At 53.7% G+C, this 20,922-nt stretch overlaps 1 long non-coding RNA gene across 1 annotated transcript; it reads right to left on the reverse strand.

The window, feature by feature from the left end:
- Positions 1-2,615: 2,615 nt before the first annotated feature.
- Positions 2,616-19,147, reverse strand: LOC309855088. Its single transcript, XR_014306605.1, has 3 exons — positions 18,850-19,147; positions 3,288-3,383; positions 2,616-2,887 (listed from the first exon to the last, which is right to left on the reverse strand). It is a non-coding gene; the product is annotated as an uncharacterized lncRNA (long non-coding RNA).
- Between the last annotated feature and the right edge of the window lie 1,775 nt (positions 19,148-20,922).

Below are 20,922 nucleotides of genomic sequence, written 5' to 3' on the forward strand. Positions count from 1 at the left end.
AGACTGAGTTTTGTTTTTCGTATCCCCATGTTGCTGTTACCTGTGTTTCTCTCCTAGCTATAATTCTTATAAATCAGCTAGATCTAAAGCTCACTTAGATTCATGTTTGGGGTGTGTGTGTGTGAGTGTGTGTTTGTATAACCTTGCAGTGGATGTTTAGTATTTCCATTTGAAGGCCCATAATGTCTCACTGTCCCTCTCTTTGACATTAGTAGCCATTGATGATGACTGGGTTGCAAAATCATGGCATACTAGTCCTATCCTTCTGTCTTTGATTGTTAGCTGGAATACTTCCATAAAGGGAAGCTTGCCCTTACCAACTACTGGGTTACTGCAAGCTATTATTCATACTAGAAAGGATAATTGCTTGGTTCTTTCCCTTTGACAGTTGTCAAAATAATGAGTTATTTTCTCAGCATCCTGAGAGGTAACAAATGAGTTTATGTTTTTCTACTTTTCTTTTTTTTTAAAGTTTATTCATTTGGGAGAGGGAGAGAAAGAGAGGAGAGAGCTTGCACACAACTGGGGGGAAGGGGCAGAGGGAGCGGGAGAAGCAGACTCCCTGCTGAGCAGGGAGCCCGATGCGGGGCTCAATCTCAGGACCTTGGGATCATGACCCGAGCTGAAGGCAGATGCCTAACTGACTGAACCACACAGGTGCCCCTGTATCTTGGTAACTTAGGTTTAAGTATCTTGGTGACCTCATAGATGTGGATATATACAACATGTTTGAATACCTTGAGGTTATTATTCTTATTGGTAACTCGAATTGTCCCATCTTTGGCTAGTGGGAGCCTCTTCACACTATCCTCTGCATCCTTTTTGACATGGCCCCAGAAGTCTCTGACAGCTCCATGTGACCTGGGTGACCAGATATTTCAGGCTCACGTGTCCATTTCCTGCATCACACCTGGAATCAACCATATCTCCACAGAGTCCTGATTTCTGGTTAAAAGCGGTGTTTAGAGACCATAATGTGGGTGCCAGGGGTGCTTAGGTAGCTGCTGGACTGCTCATTCTTTCTCACCTTTTCAGGAGACGTGGTTGGAAACATATGATTCATTTTGTCAGGCAAAATCTAGCAGGACTTCACCCTGATACTTTCAATTCAAATCTGGAGCTACGGGGTTTTCACTCTGTCTGATTTTGCATTTGCGACTCCTTCCTTCTCCAACAGTATGACAAAGTGTGCTTCTAAAAGCAGAGCTCTTTGTGTGTCGCCTCGAGCAGGCAGCATGGGAGAAAGCACTTCAGTCTGTCCCCTCAGATGTGAACCTGAGCAATCTAAGGAGGACTCTTAGAGGTGAGTCTGGAGGATGTCCGCTTCCGGGTCCATGAGAGGCCACATTCTCACGGCAGATGAACCAGCTCCTTCCTCTATCCCATGTGTGGATCCTCTCGTCTAGTGGCTTCCAATCCTGCCTGCACACTTGAATCACATGAAGACTTAAAAAAAAAAATCCTCCCACAGGGCGCCTGGGTGGCTCAGTGGTTAAGCCTCTGCCTTCAGCTCAGGTCATGATCTCAGGGTCCTGGGATCGAGTCCTGCATCTGGCTCTCTGCTCAGCAGGGAGCCTGCATCCTCCTCTCCCTCTCTCTTCCTGCCTCTCTGCCTACTTGTGATCTCTGTCAAGTAAATAAAATCTTTTTTAAAAAATCCTCCCAATCACAATTAAGTTAGAATCCTGGGGCCAGGACCCTTCCATCAGTATTATTTGTTAAAGCAGTCTGGGTTATTTTAATGTGCATTCAGGGCTTAGAATCACTGCTCTAGTCCCTGCTTCTTGGCCAAAGGGAGATTAGAAGGAAGCCAGGGATGATACAGAATGGTGCTGCCTTCGAAGCAGCTTGGGTTTGAATCCTGGCACTCCCAGCTCCTGCCTCTCAGATCACTGATAGAACAATCCCTCGAACTTTCTGCCATAATCGAAACAGTCTCTGTCTCTTGCTGTGCTGCCTTTCAGATCACTGATAGAGCGATCCCTCAAACTTTCTGCCGTAATTGAAAGTCTTTCTGTGCTGTGCAGTCTCTGTCTCTTGCTGTGTCATTGCTGTGTAATGTGGTAGTCACTAGCCCGTTGAACTAGTTGCTGGTGCAACCCAGGAAGTGAATGTTCAGATTTTTTTAACCCTTAGCTAATTCACACAAAAATAGCCACATAAGACTAGTAGCTCCAGTCTTGGACAGCGTCACTCTGGAAAATGACTTAATAGCTACAAGCTTCATATCTGTAAAATAGGGACTAATCAGAGTTACTTCTTTGGGCTGTTGTCAGGATTAGAGATAATGTCTATTAAGCACATGGTGAACACAAGGCAGTCAATAAACACTGCTTCCTTTCCTTATTGACATCAGCCTGTCGCTCTTGGACCAAAAAACAAAAAAACACAACACACACACACACACACACTACCACCACCACCACCAAAACTTGCCCAGAAGTTGAGTGTTCAGAAGCACCCCACCACAGAGGCTGAAGATTCTAAGCCATTCCAGAGAAACTCTTGGAAAATAGTCCTTAATTGCAGAAGTTCAATTGCATCAGGAGGTTACCAGTTGCAGGGGTTGTATTTTGTTACAGATCTAGCCGCAGCTCAATAAATTAAGCAATCACTCAAAATAACATGTTGCTTTAATCCCCTCTTGGAACAATTTCAAGTTGTTCGGTTTTATATGAGCACAGCCCTTGAAGGGAGACTCCACGTCGTCTCATTTCTTTTTCCTCCATCCATCAGACCCTCTCCGGATAGATCTCGGTGGGCCTAGAGGAGGGACGATTCTGAGCCGCGCAGAACTCCTTTTATCAACCCTGGAGTGTTTTCCATCTTCTGGCCTTTATGCGCTCCATGGCTCACTTGCTAAAATTACTGGCAGGTTGATCTGAAACTAACACAGAAAGAGACACCTCTCAGCAGCCCGTTTCTGGACGCAAGAAGCAAACTCAAGGCAGCTTTTCTATTCTCTTCTCCCTAGTGGTTTATAATCTCACAGTAGAATTTCATTTCCCCTAGAAACTTGGCACTGGAGGTGTCAGCCGGGGAACATATTTGTTTGTGTAAATTAAAAGAAGAATATGTTTTGACCATATTTAAGTTCTAACTGCACTAAAGAAATAAATACTGACTTGCACAACGCTTCCCGCTGCACGGTTCTGGCTCACCTCCCCAAACTCGGCCTTTGTTTATAAAACCCAAGCTGAGGAGGACTCTGAACAGCTTATCACCTCAGAGGGGGGCCACGTCCACCCCCACCCCCACCCCCACCCAGGTCTGGCAAGTCTGTTTACCTCATTTGGACTTTTCTCCGCGTCCTTCCTGGGGTGGGCAAGGGCATGGAAACGGGTTCCCCTACCCACGAATTCTTGATGGGCACTAGACAGGAGCTGCAGAAATTAAAAAGGCATGTATCCTCTAGACAGAGATATTCTGCTTCTAGGAATGTACCCTATGAGTATACTTGGACACATGCCAAAGAGAGTTTATGTTATAATGGCCAAAATCCTGGTGTTCACTGAAATGCTGGCCGGTAGGGGACAGGTTAAGTATGGTGCAATGCCAGAAGTCATTAGAAAGAACGAGGTGGGTCTGAGGGCTGTCACGTCTTCAGGATGTATTGGAACGCCCCCGGCTTGCTTCATGTCACGAGCAAAAAAAGTGAACACACGTGAACATGCTTCGAAAATGTATGGAGATTATACAAAGTGCATGCAGCGGTTACCGTTCAGAAAGCGGAATATTCGCGATACATCGCGAAGGGGTGGGTGTGCTGCATTTCCCACACTATTCTCTTCTGAACTGTTTTTCTTACCACCAGCATGGTTTTATTTTTAAAAACTTGGGGCAACTCAATAACCTGAAATCGTGTTTTTAAAAACGATTTCCATACTCTGGAGCAATATAAAATAATACTCTTCTCCTTACGTATCTGTCAGGCCAATGGAGGGGTTATGGGAATCCTTGCTTTTCTGTTTCTTTTTCCTTTTTTTTTTTTTTTTCTTTTTTCCCTGAGAGAGGGAGGGAGGGGTAGAGGGAGAGAGAGACTCTTAGACTCTTTTTCATTTTTTTAAAGATTTTATTTGAGAGAGAGAGAGAGAGAGAGAGAGAAAGCACAAGCCAGGAGGGAAGGGGAGAGGCACAGGGAGAAGCAGACTCCCCGCTGAGCAGGGAGCTCAATGCAGGGCTCCATCTCAGGACCCTGAGATCCCAATCTGAGCCGAAGTTCGATGCTTAACCTACTGAGCCACCCAGGCACCCCAGTTTTTCTGGTTTCTTTATTCAAATAACCTGGCGTGGGTTACACGGTGGTCCCAGAGAGACACTTAGAGATGCCCACTTTCCAGTCCCTGGAACCTGTGAATTTGAACTTATGTGGCAGAAAATGGGCTTAAGTAAAGGATCTTGAGATGAGGTTATCCTGGATAAGCCAGATGGTCACTCCACGCATCCTTGGAAGAGAGACGCAGAGTCAGACACAGAAGTGTATGAAGAGCCAGGCAGAAATTGGAGCGATGTGGGCACAAGTCAAGGACCACAGGAGCCACCCGAGGAGCCACCGGAGGAGCCACCGGAAGAGCCACCGGAAGCAAGAAGACGCAAGGTACAGCTCTCCCCCTGAAGCACCTGGTGGGAGTGTAGCCTTGCGGGGTTATGGACTTCAAGCCTCCAGGACAGTGAAATCCTTTCTGCCGTTTTAAGCCTCTTGGTTTGTGTCCATTTGTTAGGGCAGCCCTAGGAAACTAACGCATCACCTGACGTTTGTAACCCCTATAAAATGTGCAAAGCACATAGGTACTTTAAGAGACAAGTCTGCTGGTCCTGTGTGTTTGGGGGAACACAGAGAATGCATTCATGCACCCCACAAATGGATATTTCCTGAGCATCTAGTGGGGGGCAAGCACCGGTCCAGGTCCCGAGGGGACAGCATGGAACCAAACAGAGATGCCTGACCAGCTGATGCTGACATGCCGGCAGCAGAGGAGAGATCGTAACTAAGATAAACGGAACACAGAGAAGGACCCGTGGTGGTGGCAAGGGCTGAAGAAAGAAAACATGGCAGACAGGAGCCAAGAAGGCCCCAGAGAGAATAGGGAGGGGTCACTGGAGGAGATGCGGGCAGGGGCTGTGTGTCCACTCGGAGGGAGAACTCTGAGCAGGGGATGCCAGCACAGAACGTGACCCTGCCAGGGACCCACTGGTGGGACCAGGAATCAGCAGGAATGCACTCGTCTTTTCCCCTCCTCTTCCTTCCCTACGTCCCTTCTTTCCATGCTTGTTGTCCGCCTACTCTGCGCCAGCAGCTGCGGGGCGCAAAGAAGTCCAGGGTCTCCATGCCAAGATCCTCACTCACGGCGGGGGAAACAGGCATGAACAGGTTTTCATTTGTGAAAACACAAATGTTAACGTGGTAGGGATGAGAGCTTTGGCCAGGATAAGCCACATGCACGGTCCCTGGTGGAGAGGAGAGGTGGGGGTATGCCGGGGGTGAGGCTGGGGAGACCGAGGCGAGCAGGAGAAGGGCCTGAGTCCAAGTTCCAGCTCCAACTCGGGGGGAAATGAATGGTGGACGGGGAAGCACACGGACCTGGGCCTGGGGATTCTTCCATTCTCAAGGGCAGCAGGCCCACCTGGGGACCAGGAGTTCTGAGGAGAACCTACCCCTTTTAGTGTCACATAGCCCACGAAGAGGACATGGTCCCCGCCCCCCGTCCTAAACTGGGGTCTGCTGGGCCGCACAGAAACCAGGGTCCATCTGAGGGACTATGGCGGAGTCATCACTCCGCTAGCTGGGATGGGCAGGGAGGGCTGAGCGGCTCCTGCATCCGGCACCTGTAAGGCTACGGGGTCAGAACTTGGCGCCAACCTCCCTCCATCCTCCCCACCCCAATCCCACCTCTCCTCTCTCCCTCTCGGCTTGTGGACCTCGGTCTCTGGGGCCACCGATTACCGCCAGATGCTAGAGAGCCGAGCTAATAAAGCAAACTTCCCACCCGCTCCAGGAGGGACAAGCCCCGATTGGCCGTGCTTAGGTCACATGACCACACTTGGACCAATTACTGTGGCCCGGCCCGGAAGTGGGCTGCTGGGCTGGGTCCTGTTTGTCACGTGTCCACGTTTGGACCACGTGGTGGAAGGATGGGTGTGGCGAGCGGCCATCTTTGGCTGGATTCCCACCAGTGCCAGGTGTTTCAGCAGAAGTGGGGGTGGGGTGGGGGTGGGGTGGGGGTGGGAGGGAGAGCAGATGCTTGCAAGAAAACCCCACAAATAACAAACAAAAAGAAACAACCCAGAGCCATCTAACACCTCCAGAGTCATCTTCTGGCTGTGCTTCTACATTTACTTGGCAGAGAAAGATCTCGATCTCGAGTCTGACGCTTTCAGATCCCGCTGTACCGTCTCCCAAACCCCAAGCTGCTGCCCGCAGGTTTTCAACCTCAGACCTGTTGTCGTTCTCTTCTGGCTCCTCTCATTAGGTTGTTGTGAGCAAATTTTAAATAAATAAATAAATAAATAAATAAATAAATAAAATTTTTTTTTCTCCTCCTCTTTGGCTGACGATTGCTGCTTCTGCTAAGGGTGGGAACTGCGCCTGTCTTGTGGAGGGCTGCGCTGCCTCGGCTCCGCTCATGCCCCTTCTGTGGCGTTGGGAGGCAACTGAGCAGCGAATGCACATCCCTTCACGCGCTGAACTTGCTGCAGACAACAGGAGGAGGAACCAGGTCCTCCTCTGGTCTATCAAGGAGGCCCTCTATCCTCCGCGGACCCCTTCCCCGGTCGTGTTGTACATACCCCTCCACGACAAGGCTCTCTATATTAGTCCATCACCCACCCTCGGGGGGTTCTGAATTTCTGGTGTCTTGAGTAAGAAAGTAGACATTCTTGAGAGGAGACTCGATCAGCACAGGAAATAAGGTTCCTTCGGTTGGTGGAGGCTGTCCTTGAGAAGGCTAATGGAATTCTGTCTGAGCCGAGAGGGACTGGGTACCACGATGGGCTGCCAGTGTCTGCCTCATTGACCGCCTGCCTTACAAACGTGTCCTAGCAGTCCTGCCGCTGGATGGTTTGCTGACCAGTGGGCCTCTGTTCTGAAGACCACAGCCCCGTCATCTGCCATGAGATCAGAGGACACTCCGAGTCCGGGACAAAATGGTGCGGCCAAGGAAAACAACCCCAGGCTCTTGGGGAGAAGGCTTAAGGCAAACAGCCAATTTTTTTTTTTTTTTTTTTTTTTTTTTAAAGAACTTATAACCCACATGTCAGCCGGGGTCATCTTCTCTTTGGAGATTCAAATGGAATGGGCTTGAACTCTGTCCCTTATGCCAGGGTCTCCCACAGGGGAGACCCAACTTCTCTCGGAAATCTTTCAGGAATTGGGGGTCAGGAGTGCTTACCTCTCTCCTAGGCACCAAGGCTTACATTCCTGTTGTCTCATGAATTAGTTCTGCGCGGGCATCCTTCTGAGGGCCTGTCGGACAGGACCTGCGTTTGGTTTAATGCTCTGCCGTTGCCATCGTCAACTTCTGAATACTTTTTTGAACAAAGGGCCCCATATTTTCATTGTGCAAATTACACAGCCTTTCGGGAAATGCCCCCTCTCCCGTACCCTCTCTCTGCGCTCACACACACACACACACACACACACACCCGCTATCCTGCCTTTCAGTTATCTTCTTAGGCCTTAAGAGGTTTTTCATTCTATTTCCATTCTCACAGACTTCAGAGAACTGCCTTCTCTGAGGAGACGTTCCTTCCACAGCCAAGGCATCCCACTGAGGTATCTTTTTTTTTTTTTTTAAGATTTTATTTATTTATTTGACAGAGAGAAATCACAAGTAGACGGAGAGGCAAGCAGAGAGAGAGAGAGGGAAGCAGACTCCCCACTGAGCAGAGAGCCCGATGCGGGACTCGATCCCAGGACCCTGAGATCATGACCTGAGCCGAAGGCAGCGGCTTAACCCACTGAGCCACCCAGGTGCCCCCTGAGGTATCTTTCTAAACTATAACCCTTTCCTCTTTAAAAGTTACTCAGTCACAGCTATTAAAATTACAAGTTTCGGATCCTCATGGTGTCCTACTCTGGCAGTCACTAATAATTCCTAATAGTTATAAATTCCAAGAGCTTCATAATTTCCTCAAGAATAGCGAGGCCAATTCAATGTCTCCAGAGCTAGGGGTCTCTCACCTAAAATAGCTTAGTCACTTCACAAGGAGGAGAGAGAGGATGGGAGAGAACATTGCCAGGGGCCAAACCAGAGGCAAGTTTTTCAGGGTTGGGCCAATTACAGCCTGTGGGCCCCATTCGGCCCATGTCTTGTTTTTATAAATGAAGTTTTATTGGAATACACAGCCACATCCGTTCATTTCTGTGCTGTCTGAGTCTTTTTTTTTTTTTTTTGGTTATAATGGCAGAGTAGAGTAGCTGTGACACACACCATATGGCCTGCAAAGCTGAGAATATTTAGTATCTGGCCCTTTAGAGGGAAAGTCTGCTGGTCCCTGAGATCCAAGATCCAGGATTGAACCCCAGCTTATCACAGGAGCTGTGTGACCTTGGACAGGTCAGTTTCTCTAATTAGGTGCTTCCTCATCAGCAAGCTGAAGGCGCTAACAGTGTCTCCCTTATATGTTGCCTGGGCAATGACTTTATGTGTGTTAAGTGCCTAGTACGTATAAAGCACTCAGTATATGCTAATGGTTGTTATTTAGAAAAGAACTTTATAGGGTTATCAGACACAGTGGAGATCGTGCCTGTGAAAACAGTTGGTGAAAACACACAAATGTTTATTATTGTTTGAGATATCTTAAAGGCTTTTGAGATGCTTCTCTGTTTCTCAGTAGTATCTATAATTTGGAGCTGTGAGAGTATGAAAGGCCTCTAATCTCAGAGGAAGATTCTCATTTAGTAGCCCAGGACATTACCCCCTTGACCCCCAGATGGAATTTGCACCTGTCCAGAACTAAAACCTGAGTATTTTTTTTTTTTTAACTGAACTCTGTCTGCATCTTCTCCAATAACAGGTGGGCCCACATGTCTCTAAATATCCATGCTGTCTCTGAGCTCCCCAGCAGAAGCTGTTCAACAGCACCCTCCTGCAGAGTGTTAGCAGGTGGGGTCGGGGCCGGAGGGGGAGGGTGGGGGGGGGAATGAGATGCACATCCCCACCCCCTTCAGGGCCTACCCAGAAGCCTGCTGTGGCAGCCAGGGCTCACACTGCACCCCTGACGATCTGCTTTTCTGGGAGGCGTCCTTTCAATCTGTTTGGATCAGCAGCTACAGCAGCCTCCTCATTCATTCGCTTCGCTTCACAGACGTTAACTGAACAGCTAATATGCGCTGGGTCCTAGGAATATACCCGTGAACGAATGACAGTGGCTGCCCTTGGCCGTTGCCCCCTTGACTTCTCAGAGGGGCAAAAAGCAAACCAAGAAGTCTCTGGGCGATTCAGCCCTGGAAATGACCTTCCTGTTGTCTAGGATTTCCATCCCATACCGAACCCTGCACTGATGGAAAATCACTCTGCACCCGGCTGTAGGTTCTGTGGATGGTAGGCGCTCAGAGGGACTTCTTTGGGGGCATAAATCAGATCTGGGCAGGGCTGGCTCCCTAGTTTACAAAATGAAAACCTGGGTCCCTTGTGCCAAAATTACTAAAAATGTTCAGGTGACGGCATCAGGTCACTCAAGCCAGGACCAGGCTCACAACGTGGGGTCAGACCCTGTCAGCTGGTAGCCTCCCTGCACCTCGGTTTTCTCGTCTGAACAAGGACCCGTTAAGGCCCATTTAAGGGCTGCTTACGGCTGTAAAGGTACACGAGGTATGTCAAGTGCCTATGAGAACAGTCCCTGTTTGTTACTCTTAGAAAACGGTTATGCCTTGGGCAGCACATGATCAATGGGAGGCAGTGTCCTTAGCTCTTCAGGGACGTGCGTTTATGACCTCCTCACCGCAGCCCTGCCATGTGGGTTCTATTATTCTAGCACCTCTGGACGGGGCAGCAGAGCCCAGAGAGGAGAGAGAGCTTGCCTGAGGTCACATACCAGTCAATGGAAGAATCTGGATTCAAAAATGTCCAGATTCAATCCAGGACATCTGGCTCCTGGTCTGTGTGTTCTTAACCCACCTGCGTGTCCCAGGAGTCAGCAAGTGACTGACACACCCGTGGGCGCACACACAGGCAGGGATGCACGCCCCTTCCCCGAGACCCTAACACCAAAGCCTAGGGTGTGAAATTTCCTCCCTAATGTGGGGTTCTTTCTTTGCCTTCTCTTTCGTCTGTCTCCTGACTCAAGGGGGGATTCCCATGAGGACAGGGGCTGTCTTGCTCCCGGCTGGGCTCTGAGCCCCTGGCCTGGTGCTCTGCACACAGCAGGCCCTCCACAGCCCCGAGCTCATGAAGGGTGGCAGGAAGCGTCTAGCCGGGGCATTCTGATCCGGAATCGATAGTTGTTAATTCTCAGAATTTCAGGACTGAGTGGCTTAAGAATTTGTTCCAGAAGATCCCGTAGCTAAAGAAACCGTCTCATTCTCTTCTGGCTTTTCCACCTGGGGTTCTCCCCACCGAGTGGGAGAGAGGCATGGAAGGGGTGCCTGAAGACCCAGCCCCCATCCTGGCCGGCACGGGGCGGGGGCCTGGGTTGTGCTCAGGCAGCTGGGCCAGCAGCTGTCCGCCAGGCTCTTGGTGCCTGCCCCAGCTGGCCAGCTGGGCCCCGATGCCACCCCCCACCCCATGACACAGCAGAAAGTGAAACCAGAGTCCGCCCCTGCTGGCTGCGACCGAGCCCTTGCTGTTTCCCTGTAAAGCCACCCTCCCAGGAGGGTGGGCAGAGAGCTGGTGCCCGGGCCTGGCGCGGGGTGGCCTGTCGAAGGAGTGTCCCTCTGGGCTGAGGGCACTGCTGTGGCCCCTGCCCTGTCCCAGGGCCACGGGTGCCATTTGTGAACCGCAGTAGCTACCAGATGGAGCCCTGTGACTTTCTCGATCTGGGACACAGGATTTCTTCTTCTTCCCATCCCACTGAGAAACCAAGGCCCAGAGAGGTGTCGTGGGGAGGAGGAAGGGCTCTGGGTCTTGACGATCCTATTGGCGAGAGACGGATCTGAGTTACGGCGGGTCGGGGGGTAGGGTGGGACGTGATGTAGGGGTGGAGATGGCATTGGTGTGGGTGTGCGGCGGGGGAGGGGGGCAGCTTTGAGAAGGGAGGACCTGTGACGCCCAGGCTGCCATGGGCGGAGCCCGCCACAGATTTGAACTGGCAATCCAACTATGTGGGTGCCAAGAATCACTGAGACACACACGAATGCGTAATTAAGGGGGCCTAGGAAACTTGACCATCTCGACTTCTGCCCCATCTTTAGGCCACCTCTACTATACTTTGCTTAGTATTTTTCTTCCAAGCCACGTACTCTCTTTCACTTACGTAAGCTGCTACAGAAAAGGGGTCCTTCTATCTGCGACGCTCAACTGAACCCAAGTGCTTGCTGCCAACAGAAATCAGCCGTACAGGGAAATAAATACCGAGGAGAGGAAATGGCACGTGGAACCGGCTGCCCCTTCCGGTCGCTGGGTAGGTCTGCGCATCGGACCTGGGAGGCGGCTATTCTAACCTGTGGGTTTCACACAGAAGGATACAGCCGCTCAGAGAGGTTGAGCCATTGGCCTGGGGTAACACAGCGGGCGTCCCAGGCGCAAGCAGGCTGATTCCAGAAACACGTGCACGCTGCGGGGCTGCGCTCTCCCCTCCTCCAGTCACCTCAGCCTGTAAGGCACGCGTTAGGAAACACCAGGACTAACACCTTCCCCGGTGAAGGCTCTAACGTCCCCATTTTCAAAGCACCTTCGGGGCTCCTACAGCCCGAGCTCACTCCAGCAGTGGGTGGCAACCGCCAACGATTCGAGGCCAGAGCCTGGAGGGTGGCCCCTCCCGTGGCAGAGAGGGAAACTGAGGCAGAAAATGGGAACACAGCCTGGCTCAGGGATTGGGATGGGGAGAACGCCAGGGCTGGCCAGGGCCCCTTGCCAAGGTGAAGATCCCAGAGGCCCGGCTGGAAGGACCAGGCTGAACGGTGAGTGTTGCCTCACCCGCCTGGTCAAACTGGTAACACTTGCTCCTTTTCCACCCTCCTCCCCCTACCCAGAGGCGGCGCCCAGTCCCCACAGCGGCCGGTTCCCGGGCCTGACCTCCAACACTCTGCCCCTGGAGGGCAAAAAAGCACGATTAGCAACCAGTGTCTGTGATGGTGCCTTTTTCTTTCTCGTGGCCATGGCTGGGGCAGGAACCCGTCATGCGCCCTGGGTGAGTGTAGGGGACATTGTGTGTGCAGGGAGAGCTTGGGGGGGAATGTCTTTCTCTTCTTTTAGTCGCTGGAGGACCTCCGAGATGCCGTCTTCCCAGCTGGCCCAGGGACCCCCGAGGAATACTGCAAGAGCAATAAGGATTTTTAGGGGCATTATGATAGTGGAACGGAAACACATCTGCCCCCAAAAGTCCCTCATTTTCCCTGCGGTAACAAACCAGCTGGGCAGGAAGTGGTGGCTCTCGGAGCACCAAGAGCCAAACTAAAAAGGAAAAAATGTACGAAGTTAGTGCAAACGTTCAACAAGCCAGAGCTTTCAGGGTACATGGCCGGCCCTTCCCAGCTCCCCAAAAAGACTGATGATCCACGGCTGATAATCGGCTACACAGGTCGCCGTGCAGCGGCTTCGAAAACAGATGTGCCTCCTCTGTGCCCGGAACACCGAGATCAGGGATCCCAGAGCCGGTTAGAAGCAGAAGCATCAGTCCGTGACACAGACTGACCCTGAAGCATCAGGCCACTTCCACGATTCGCCCGTGACATTTCCCCAAGACCCTGATGGATTCCTCTAGAACTCTCCTTCCCGATCTAAGGGAACCACGGCATGGGTCAGTACCTCCTCATGTGGAACGTGGAAAAAAAGTCAATGTGGAAACCTAGGGGGAAAGACCCGGACAGGGGAGCAGTGGTTTCCATGGCCATACATGGCTGATGGGGCAGAAGCAGGTACAGACAGGGGGGAAGCCCTGCTGAGGTCCAGGACACCATCTCTCAGGTCTGACTACTAGAGGTCGAGGACTAAGAAGCCCAGCGCACTGGCTTCCCTGGGGCTGGCAGCCAGCAAGCTCTCTGTGGGTGCCGCTCCCCTATGCCGGCCGGCACCCCGGGGCCCCGAAAGGGTTAACCTTTCCCTGGTTGCTGACACCCGAGAGCAGGAGGCTGCTTGCTCAGCAAGCTGGCCTATCACACTGGGCCATCGAGAGGAGAGAGGGGCTGAAAACAGCCTCTGTGAGCCCTGGGAATGGAGGCCACCTCACTTATCGCCACTGAACGAGAATAGGATGCAAAGCCTTCCTGGGACTCAAAGCCTTCCCGGCCCAGAACCCGCTCCCTGAGTGCTCGCGGGCTTCTGGGCACCTGTTGCGTGGCCCCTGAGCTCTGGCAGGGACGCGGGGCATCTGTGCCGGTGAGCACCCGGCCGTCGGGGCCAGGCCGGCAAGGGGGCGCGACTCCACACTCGCCATGTGACAGCTGGCGGCCCGGCCCGGATCTCTTCTTTCAAGCAGCACCTAAAATACTCTCTGGGTGAAACAGAGGCTAAATATGGCATGGCCTGCGAGTGCCTGGTCTGGACCTTCGAATGCCATTGTAAGATACCATCAGGAACCCACAAGGCCAAGTGGGTGTCCCGTGGGACTGGCTGACTTGGGTGCAACACGCCTGAGCTGTCTTCTTTCCTGCAAGTTCCACTCCAGGATGCCCACCCGGTTCTCTCTCGGCTGCTCCCTCACCCCCTCCTCGCCAGGCCGGCTCGGGGTCCCCTCATCTGCCCAGCAGGCCCTGTGACGGGCCTCTGACGCTTTCTCCCCACTTGTGGGCTGCGACCCTTGCCCTGCTAGCCTGGGTCTTCCTCGCTGCCCGACGGAAGAGGGCTGGGGAAGGCAGCAGCTTGCACGGGTGGCTCGCACAGTAGCGGACATGCTGCTGGCCCCGTGCCACGCCCCCTGGGCCCACCCCAAATGCAAGGTTCCCCGAGAGGACTTCCAGCTGGCCTGCCAAAGCACAGCTCTGCCCCTGAACCTTCTAGACTCCCATCTGCTCCCGCACAGGAGGATTTGCCCCAAGCCCCTAGGACAGCCTCATCTGTTTCCCTCTCAGCATCTGGGAGGCTCTGCTTAGGGAAGTGGGGTTCTGCCCTTGCCAGAGAGCACGTGGTAAACGGGACAGTTTAAGCCCTGCAGTCTCTGGGGAGGCCACCCTCAGGAGCCAAACACCCCTCTCTGGCCAACAAATGCTGCCGGCCGGAGGAGAAACATCCCCCGGAGGAGAAACACCCCCCCACCCGGTGCACCTGTCCAGGGGCTCTTTTAGGCTCTGGTTCGCGCCTTTAAGGCAACGTTCGGGCCTGGGCTGGCCGCAGTCCAGGCTGCCTCGGGCAGAGATGCCAACAGGCCCGGGCACTGATCTCACGCACGATTCCAACAAGAGAGCCTAGTTTTCTGCACGCCTCTGAGAGCTTTCACACCACGCTGCACAGCTAAGTTCAGGCGCAAGGCGGCCAACACCTCCCTGCCCTGCGGAGGCCAAGCAAATCCTGGACAAAAGGCTCCATCGTCCCCGTCTTCCGCGTGCATTTTTAACATGGCTCTCCTGTGACACCAACAGCAATTTCACTTCCTACGTGCATGTGTCTCCCTTTCATGGAGCGGTGCGGCCCGTCAGGGGACACCCGAGAAACAAGTTTACCCTGTGGCTCCTTAAATGCACATGCTTGATAGAAGGAAGATGATACACAATCCGCAACTTGAGGGCTCTGACTGTAAATACTGACATGCCTCCTACCATCTCAGATGCCAGGCAGGAGACCAGAGGAGGGCTGGGGGGCTCAGGCAGGCGGCAGCACCCCAAAGCTCACTCCTTCCCAGTTCTCTATGTCATCCATCCTTTTGCTCAAGAAACCTGCGTGGCTGCTCGGCCTATACAGCCGATGGTGGTTTACCTCACGGTCGTGTGGTGGTTTTGTTTCCCTCATTCTGTACATAAACAGCATGGGGTGGGGGGGGAACCGTACATGTTCCTGAGTTTGGGATGCTGGGCAAAGAGAAAGTTCCAGAACCATGTTTCATTTTGTTGGTGTGTGCACTTTTTTTTTTTTTTTCCTGGCAAGTGACTCTAAGGACCGAGTTTTCCTTAACCATGATCTAATTTTTATCCTTAACCGTCCCCAACAAATGAGCTGTATTTACTCCACGATCAAAATGAAAAGAGGGTGAGCTGATCTGCTACTAGAAAGCCATACCTTTACCTGGCAAGAATCAGCTTTCTGTTCTTAATATAAGGTGGAGTGTGTGTGTTTGTGTGTGTGTGTGTGTGTGTGTGTGTGTGTTGGGGGTGGTGCTAGGGAGCAAGAAACGGGTGTGTTCCCTTGTAGGGACTTTCCCACCTTTCATTGGTTTGAGTCATAAACGTATGTTTTATTCTTAAGTATTTCTCTCCTTGCACTAACCCCTCTAGATCGTATGATCCCCCTTTGAAACATTTGTGTCTCGATGAGATTCGCCAGATCGTGTGTATTACTAAGAACTAAATCCAAAGTTTCTATTTTTTTTTTTTTTCTTTCAGAATCCACACCTCTAGGAGGTGGGGGGGTCGGATGCGGAGAGCAACCCCTTCATGAAATTTCACACAGAGAGGCCAAAGGAGGAAAAGCCAAAATGCGTTCAGCACATTCAGCAGTTCCTTGTTAATTTCTGTGTGTGTCTGCGTGTGGGTGCGCGCGCGTGTGTACGTGTGTTTTCTTATCGCTGCAGGCAGGGAGAGGGAGGAATAAGCAAAGGAGCTGTGATTCTCTGCGGAAGTACCAGACCACCGAAGACTTCTCTCTGCAGAGTCCTGATTTGCAAGCCTCTCCCCATGCCACCCTGCCTGTTTCCAGACTCTGAAGGGGGGAAAAGTTGCGCTAAATGTATTCAGAGTTACACGCGCCGTGGCAGGGGCGGCTACGTGTGCCACTGCAAACGCTCGCAGGAAAGCAGACTCGCTTCACACCCCGCACGAAAACTTCGTCTGATTTTCCCCACTTCTCCATCCAGGCACGTTAACATACGGCTTCACCGCCTGGATGAGAGCTCAGTGTCTTGGCGCAACGTTCCCCGTTCCGGCCTCGTTAATTCACGCAAAACCCCGGATTTGTACAAGTATCATTACAGGCTAATTTGGCGAGATATCCTTATTTAGCAAAGCAAATAGGATCTGACAGCTCTCTGGGGTGGCGGAGGGTGGTGGGCAAGGATTCAGCAAAGCACAAACACACTTTGTGTCACAACGTGACAATTTCCCATCAATGAGCCACGCTGGGACGGTGGACTCTCGGAAATTGTGCTGTTTCATCGTGTCCCCTAACAAAGAGAAAGAACTCGGCAAGTAAAGAACTGTTTTTGCCATGGCCCCGGAGTGCAAATATCATCTATGTGTACATGTCTCCTGTCTGTCACAAACACAGAATCTCCCATCAAGATCCCTGTGTTCCAGAGTTCTCCGGGAACAGCTCACTTTCCTGTTCGGTGCTGTGGACATGCAACTGAAATCCAGGTTTGCAAGTAAAATCAACTTAAGGTATGTGAGTGTCTGTACAGGTCACAACCAGAGGGCAAGGCTGTGTGTGTGTGTGTGTGTGTGTGTGTGTGTGTGTAAATTAAGACAACTTAATAAGGTGAATACTCCGGGCTGAGCATTTGTGCCCCATCACCCTTGTCTTAAGAGAGCTCCCGTGAACACACGATCCTGAGTTTCCTATAAAAATGGCTCAGAGCAAGGCACCAAAGAAATAGTCTGTGTTGGAAGTCAGCAGAGGGGTGCTCCTGAAGACAAATCTAACGTCATTACCATTCAGAGCTCCAACGGTGTTTGATTTGGAGGGTGTCAAGTGGGGACAGCACTCGTTCCGTTCAAATCCTGTCCTATACGACATCTCATTAAACCACTGAAGGAAGAAAAAAATTGTACGATTCCCTTCTCTCTTTCTGGCCTCCCAAGGCGAGAGGCTCTTAAAAACTTAGCAGGTTCAACAAACTGAGTGGTGTGTGCGACCACACATTGCGTGTGCACACACACGCATACACACACACACAAGAATATCCACCCCCCCCAACAGCCTTTCACTTTTACCAAAAGTAGCAAACCTCCCCCCCCCACCTTCTCCAATCAGCTTTTAGACATGCAACTTCGAGGTGTTAGCTCTTGGCTCTCTCTCCAGCGGCTGCTGGGCCTGAGTCCCTCGATGTTTAGAATGACCCCAAAAGCGGGACTTTGTGGGCCAGTTGGATAAAACATAAACTCATCTCGCCCTCAAAACCCCGATTCTGGGACCACAGCCTCCAAAACCTTTCGAAAGAAGTGTGTTCCCTTCCACAGCTCACGGCCCTGGGGCAGGCGGCCCCGTGGACGCAGGATTTTGGAGAATCCTGGATAGTTAAAGGAAATCTTGGGTTTGCCTATAGAGATGACAGTTGATCTCACTGAAACGCCAGGATAGTGGTGGGAGGGATGGGGGCTGGTCTTTTGCCCACCCCCAAAGCCAGTATCTTTCCACTCTCCTGCCCCCAGCCCCACAAGTTGGGCCCAAAAAGCTTTCCCTGGGAAGATGTGAGGGCTGGGCCCCCGAAATGTCCCTCAGCAAAGCGCAAAAGGAGTGCCCTCGGTGCCGCATCCAATCCCCACCCCCCACAGCCAGCTAAAGTTTAGTTATTTATGCCCTTAATTGTCCCTCATTAAAGTCAAATTTGCTGCTTGCCCCGATTGGGGGAAAATTATTTCCACCTTAATAGCTCAATTAGCCTCTGGGTTCCGAAAGGGCCAACCCCCCCTTTTCTCCCCATTTTAAACCCCCTCTCTTTTTCACAACTTCTCCTAAAAATAAATTATAAATATGGATGTGTCCTCAGAGGATCTGAGCGGCACATTCCAACGCTCCCCACGGCAGGGGAAAAGCAGAAAAGCCACTCCCCATCCCCAAATCAAAATGTCTCCCCCCGCACCACCGTTTTCTACCCTAACTCTTGTCAGAGCAACACGGTGTGGTCTCGGGCCCTGGCACCCCAGTCTGCACCCCGGAACCTAGTTGCATGTGTCGTTCCCCCCCCCCCCACCACCACCCCGGGCTGCTGCCCATCAAAAGCTAAACCAACGTGCTATGGCCGCCTGCTCCTCGGGGGGAGGGAGGGTGGGGGCCGCCAACTTTACTTCGGGGAGGCGATAACTCTCTGGGGACTGTCCTCCCCTGCTTTGCCGGCGGTCCCCGGGGCCCGGGCCGAGCCAGCGAGGGCCGCGGGGCGCACGTGGAGTGGCGGGGCGCGGCGGGCGCGGACCGGCGAGCGGGCGGCCTGCTCTCGGCGCGGCATTGATATCGGGGTCACGCAGCGAGTCAGTTTCCCGCACGGGCTTTCCGGGGTGGGGGCGGGGTGGCTGCCTTTCCAACCGCCCATTAATTTCCAAGCCCCAGCATTGGGAGGTGGGGGGGCTGCCTCGCCCCGATCCCACCTCCTCGCCTAACACGCCCCTCTCGGGAGCCGGGGAGGGGGCCGGGGAGGTAGCCCAGCCCCGCCGCCTCGGGGGGCGGCAGCGGCGGCGGATCGCAGCCCAGACAAGCGTCTAGCGCCGGGTCCCGGGAGAGCCGGGCGCTGCCCCCGCCACCACCTCCCCGCTCGGGTCCCCACCCGCCACCCCCCCACAGGCGGCCACCCCGCACCCCCTGGGCTCGGGGGCCTGGGCACCCACCTGCCGCGGCCCCCGCCCCGGCGCGGGGGGAGGGTGCCATGCAGGCAAGAGGGGGGGACACTCACCGCCGCTGCCTCCTCCGGGGGCGCAGGGGGGCCCCCCGGGGCTGCGCCTTCCAGGGCTCCCGGGAGGCGTGCGCGGGGTGGGGGGCGCCCGCGGGCCCTGCAGCCTCCGCCTCGATTGGAGCCCAGCCTCAAATCCTTCACCGCGGGTGGGGGGTGACTTCCAGAGAAAGATCCCACCCCTCCCTCCCCAGACAGGATCCAAGTGATGGGCGGGGGGCGTAGAAAATCCTTTTCTGCGGAGAGCACGGAGCCGACGGGGCTGCACCCGGCCTCCACGGTCCGCTGCCGCCACAAAGCCGCGCCCCCGCCCCCCCCACTCCCCCCTCCCCCGCTTCCCCCCCCCCAACGCCCTACGGCCGGCCCGGGGCGGGGGCTGGGCCGGCCGGGGGTTGGCGGCGCTGGGGAGGCGGCGGCGGCCCAGGCGGGGCGGCTCCTCCCCTGCCCGGGAGAGAGGGCGAGAGCCTGGAAGCGGCGCGCGCCCGCCTGTCCGGGTGGGGGCTGGGGCGGGGGCGGGGGGGGGTACCTTCCTAGAAACCCTCGCCAAATATAGTCAGCGGATAGGGGCATTCCTAGAAATGCGGCGGCGACGTCAGCCTCGACCTGTGGGGGCAGAACCTGGGGTTCTCCAAACTGGGGTGGGGGGGGGGGAAACTGTCGAGGGAGGGAGAGATTCCCCATTTCCAACACCCCGTGGGCCGGAGGAGGGAGCCTGGGCTGGGCCTCCCTTCTGGGGGCGGGCAGGAGTCCTCCACATGCGCTCCAGGGATCCCTCGGCTGGGGTGCAGGGTGCCTGAATGGGGACACATCTACTTAAGATTCAGACTCGCCCCCAGATCGGCTAGCCTCTTTTGGGAACAGGCGGTGACAGTGCCAGCAGGCGCTTTTAGCCTTTCCTCCCATTTTCATCGTCCCATGAACAAACAGTGGAAGTTGGGGCAGCACCCAGACGGGCCCCCGCGCCTGGTCACCACCCTAATCCTAACCTGCTCTGTGATAACCGGCGTCCCTTGGAACCCCCAGTTTTGGAAACAGGACGGACATGCTCTGTTCCCAAGAACTCCCCAAATACCAACCCGCCTTCGGGCCAAAACATAAAGTTGTGCTTCTCCCCCTCCTCCCACCTGCCCCTGTCCCGCTCCAGTGTCACTTTGGTGCTGCTTTCCAAGCAGCAGCGTCAGAGAGATCTGCTGGAAATGGGGGGTAGGGCATTGAGGGTAACTTCACTTGGTGAAGATCTGTCGCCTGGCGGGACACCCCTTGCATAAGCTACATAAGGTTCCCACGGTGAGAGGGACCCTCCCCTACAGCACAGCCCCTCCTGAAATCTGCCCTACCTGCATCCCTTGCCCAAGGACGCCCCCCCATCATCCTACAAGTGTCCCCTCTTGCCCCAAGAAGATCCAAATAACTGAGACATGACTTGTCCCCTCTACTGACCAGCCTCTTTTCGAGCAAACGTGACCGCACTGAGCCTCCCAGGATCATAAAAAATGTATTTGCTGTCCTCTGTTGGCCAACACGTGTCACACGCAGAAAACACATCGCCCAACCCGGTGGGGCCTCCGGATGCCATCAAGGGGATCCCAGGGACCACAGCCAGGAGGTGTGAGCCGGGTTGACCCCTCTTCTCCTTCTTCCCCCTGGGGAGGCACCCCTACTCCTCCGCCTCCACTTTTGTGGGGGAGTCCTGGTTTGTAGACACTGCACTGATCTTCGACTCACTGCTTTGTGTCTTATGCCCCTTAGCCCCAGCAAGGTTCTAATTCCAGAAGCCTGGAGGGTAAGGCTCAGAGAGAGGCAAAGGCGGCTGTGGAGGGGAGGGCTCTGGGTTCACGGGGGGGAGGGGGGGACGGATGGACCCCAGGAGATAGTTTCTTCCATAGCAACTTGGAGGGGAATGTGGCACAGGGGGAATAGGTCAGATGCCACTTAGAGCAAAGGGCTGATTACTGATAATCAGCGGTCCCCCCCTTTGCTCCTAAAGACCTACTGTGCGCCAAGCACGGATGTATACTAGCTTGCTGAGCTCTGCCCGTTTTCCGGAGGAAACAACTGAGACTTTGAGGTCAGTTG

The sequence above is a fragment of the Mustela nivalis genome, assembly GCF_964662115.1.
Source record: "Mustela nivalis genome assembly, chromosome: 19".
In the NCBI taxonomy this organism is placed as follows: domain Eukaryota; kingdom Metazoa; phylum Chordata; class Mammalia; order Carnivora; family Mustelidae; genus Mustela; species Mustela nivalis.